This window comes from Sapajus apella, unplaced genomic scaffold (genome assembly GCF_009761245.1).
Source record: "Sapajus apella isolate SASKATOON/1434 unplaced genomic scaffold, GSC_monkey_1.0 scaffold5, whole genome shotgun sequence".
In the NCBI taxonomy this organism is placed as follows: domain Eukaryota; kingdom Metazoa; phylum Chordata; class Mammalia; order Primates; family Cebidae; genus Sapajus; species Sapajus apella.
In genome coordinates, this window is record NW_022436945.1 from 18,157,882 (window position 1) to 18,162,650 (window position 4,769).

The following is a 4,769-nucleotide window of genomic DNA, read 5'->3' on the forward strand; positions in this document are numbered from 1 at the left end:
TACAATGAGGGTATAGTTACTTTCAAGATACAGGTGGTAAATGTTTACATTCTAAATGGGAGAAATTGGTCAAAAACAGAGGGGCTATAGGCTTACTGCAAGTTTGAAACACAAAAAGGCAGTCATTAAGTCTTAAAACTCCAAATTTTCCTTTGATTCAATGTCTCACAGCCGCGGCATGCTGATGCAAGTGGTGGGCTACCAGGGCATCGAGCAGCTCTGCCCTCTTAGCTCTGCAGGGTACAGGTCCTGTGGCTGCCTTCAAGGCGTTCTGTTGTGTGTGTGGCTTTTCCACACACTTGGTGTAAGCTGTTGGTAGATCTGTCTTTCTGGCATCTGGAGGATAATTGTCCTATTTTCACAGCTCCATTAGACAGAGCCCCTGTAGGAGCTCTTTGTGAGGGCTTCAATCCCATATTTCCCTTCTGCACGGCCGTAGTAATGGTTCTTCATGAGGGCTCTGCCCCTGCATCAAACTTCTGCCTGAACATCCAGGCATTTCCACACTTCTTCTGAAATCTAGGAAGAAGTTCCAAAATCTCCATTCTTGAGTTCTGTGCATGTGCAGAACATCACATGGAAGTTGCCTAGGCTTGGGGCTTGCACCCTTTGAAACAATGGCCTAAGCTGTACGTTAGTTCCTTTTGGCCACGGCTTGAGCTGGAGAGGCTGGGATGTGGGGCATCAAGTTCTGAGGTTGCACATACAAGTGGGACCCTGGGCCCAGCCCAGGAAATCATTTATTCCTCCTAGGATTCCAGGCTTGTGATAGGAAGGGCTGCCATGAAGATCTCTGAAATGCCCTGGAGACATTTTCTCCATTGTCTTGGTGATTAACATTTGGCTCCTAGTTAGTTATGCAAATTTCTGTAGGTTACTTGAATTCCTCCCTAGAAAACGGGTTTTTCTTCACCCACTTTTGAATGGGCTTTTTTTTTTTTTTTTTTTTGTAAATCTGTTTTAGTTCTTTGTAGATTTTGGATATCAGCCCTTTGTCAGATGTGTAGATTGCAAATATTTTTGCCCATTCTGTTGGTTGCTGATTCACTCTAACGACTGTTTCTTTTGCTGTGCAGAAGCTGTGGAGTTTGATTAGGTCCCATTTGTCTATTTTGGCTTTTGTTGCCAATGCTTTTGGTGTTTTGGTCATGAAGTACTTGCTTATGCCTATGTCCTGAATGGTTTTGCCTAGATTTTCTTCTAGAGCTTTTATGGTGTTAAGTCTTATGTTTAAGTCTTTAATCCATCTGGAGTTAATCTGAATGTAAGGTGTCAGGAAGGGGTCCAGTTTCTGCTTTCTGCAAGTGGGCAAAGGAGATGAACAGACACTTTACAAAAGAAGACATAAATGAGGTCAACAAACATATGAAAAAATGCTCATCATCACTGGTCATTAGAGAAATGCAAGTCAAAACTACATTGAGATACCATCTCATGCCAGTTAGAATTGTGACCATCAAAAAATCTGGAGACAACAGATGCTAGAGAGGATGTGGAGAAATAGGAACACTTTAACAGTGTTGGTGGGAGTGTAAATTAGGTCAACCATTGTGGAAGACAGTGTGGTGATTCCTCAAGGACCTAGAAATAGAAATTCCATTTGACCCAGCAATCCCATTACTGGGTGTATATCCAAAGGGTTATAAATCGTTCTACTATAAGGACACATGCACACAAATGTTCATTGCAGCACTGTTTACAATAGCAAAGACGTGGAATCAACCCAAATGCCCATCGATGATAGACTGGACAGGGAAAATGTAGCACATATACACCATGGAATACTATGCAGCCATCAAAAACGAAGAGTTCATGTCCTTTGTAGGAACTTGGATGAATCTGGAAACCATCATTCTCAGCAAACTGACACAAGAACAGAAAATCAAGTACCACATATTCTCACTCATAGGTGGGTGTTGAACAATGAGAACACATGGACACAGGGAGGGGAGCCTCACACATTGGGGTCTGTTGGGGGGAAATAGGGGAGGGACAGCACTGGGTGAGGGTTGAGGAGAGATAGCATGGGTAGAAATGCCAGATATAGGTGATGGGGAGGAAAGCAGCAAATCACACTGCCATGTGTGTACCTATGCAACAATCTTGCATGTTCTTCACATGTAACCCAAAACCTAAAATGCAATTAAATAAGAGAAGTTATATGCAAAATTAAACAAGATGTGCCATACAAAAAAAAAAAAAAAGAGAATGGGTTTTTCTTGTCTACCACATGGTAAGATTGCAAATTTTCCAAGCTTTTATTCTCTACTTTCCTTTTACATGTAAGTTCTAGACTCAAACTATCTCTTTGTAAATGCATATAACTGAACGCTTTTAGAATAAGCCAAGTCACAATGTAAATGCTTTGCTTATTAGAAATTTTATCCACCAGATATCTTAAATCATCGCTCTCAAATTCAAAGTTCCACAGATCTTTAGGGCAGGGGCAAAATGCTGCCAGTGTTTTTGCTAAAGCATAGCATGAGGGACTTTACTCCAGTTCTCAATAAGTTACTCATCTCTATCTGAGACTACCTTAACCTGGACTTCATTGTCCGTAACACTAAGCATTTTGCTCAAAACCAGTCAACACATCTCTAGGAAGTTCCAAACTTTCCATAATCTTCCTGTGTTCTTCTGAGCCCTCCAAACTGTTTCAATCTCTGCCTATTATCCAGTTCAAAAGTCACTTTCACATTTTCCAGTTATCTTTACAGCAGTACCCCACTCTGCTAGTACCAATTATCTGTATTAGTCCATTCTCACTCTGCTGTAAAGATACTACCTGACACTGGGTAATTTATAGATTTATAAATTGACTTATAGTTCTGCGTGGCAGGAGAGGGCTCAGGAAACTTACAACCATGGCAAAAGGGGAAGGGGAAGCAAAGTACATGTTGCATGGCAGCAGGAGAGACAGTGAGAGCAGGGAAGAGCCACAGACTTATCAAATAACCAGGATCTCCTGAGAACTCTAAGAGAGCAACATGGGGAAATCACACCCATTATCCAATCACTTCCCACCAGATCCCTCCCTGACATGTGATGATTACAATTAGAGAAGAGATTTGGGCAGAGACACAAAGCCAAACCATATCAGTGCCCATTTCCCACAGCTTGCTATACTCCAGTATGTGGCTTTAGCCTTTGTTAGTTGCCAGACATGGACAGGGCAGGACTCTCTTGTCCATGAGACAAGGACCATTTGATGTAAATGCCACTCTGCTTGCCTGCCTCTGCCAGGGTCCCTGACTTGCTGTAACCACGTGCAACACAATCTTAGCTTGCCAGCAACCTCCATCATAGCTCTTTCACTGCCAGACCCTGTCTAATTGTCAGAGCACTTTTGCAGACAAAGCCCTACCAGCACACAGTCAGCCACAACCTGGTCCTGTCAGTGTGTACCCACCTGCAGCCTTTCCCTGACATCTTGCTACTATGCATACATGAAAGCCTCTCCACAGTCTTGTCAGTCTGCATGCACACAGGCCCCACTGACTGGGCTTTCAGGACTTGGCTTCCTGAAAGCATCCAGAAATGAAGTCAATCAACTAAACCCAATTTATAGTACAGTCAAACTCCTTAAGGGAATCAAAGAATATAAGAGGAGAAAAGCTGCATCAAATGACAGGAACTTCAGAGAGTAAAGGATCATTAGCCACGTAGTAGATTAGAAAGAACCAACACGCGAACTCTGGTAACTCCACAACCCGAAGTATCTTCCTATCTCCAAATGATCGCACTAGCTCCCCAGCAATGATTCGTAACTCGACTGAAATGGGGGAAATGATAGACATGGAATTCAGAATCTAGGTGGCAAGGAAGCTTATCAACATACACAAGAAGTCTGAAACATAGTCCAAGGAATTCAGTAAAATGGACTAAGGGTTGAAAGACAATGTAGCCATTATTTTCTTCTCTTATTTTCTTCAACAATTACATTATTTATTTGTCTAACTTATTTATTGAATGCACATGGATTTATACTACTGAAAATTATATATATATGTATATATATACATATGTGTGTATATATATATATGTATATATATATATATATATATATATATATATATATAATATCTGCTCTTAACAACTTACTATCTAGTCTTGGGCATAAATAAAAACATAAACAAGTAATGACAGAAGCTACAAAAGGAAAAAGTAAATATAATACAGTAATTTTTTGCTTTGTCTCTTTTACTTTTGATTTCTCAACTACTATTACTATACAGGAAAACTTCAAAATATGATGTATTTGGGCACTGGGAAGTCACTGAAAGGTGTCTTGGGTTGAATTGTTGTCTGACAAAAGGTAAGGTAACCAAGAATCTATAACTGTGTTCTTATATTCTAAAAAAGATATTTCCAAATATAATTAATAATTTCAAGATGAGGTTACCCCAATGACGAGGTCATTTAGGATGGCCCAAAGTACAGTGGCTGGTGTCAGAGAAAGAAAAAAGGGAATTTGCGATACAGACAGGCAGGGAAGAAGCCATGAGAAGACAAAGGCAGAGATTGGAATTATGCAATCACAACACAAGAAACCCCAAGAGGCATTGGAAACTGGAATAGGCAAGGAAGGATTCTTGACTAGAGCCTTCAGAGGGAGTATGGTGCTGCCGGCACCTTTATTCATACTTCTGGCTCTCAGACCTATAAGCAAATAAATTTCCATTGCTTTGAGCTACTAAGGTTGTAGCAATTTGTTATGGAAGTTGTAGGAATTTAATACAGAGTGACATGCCCTGGCTTTGATTTTTATT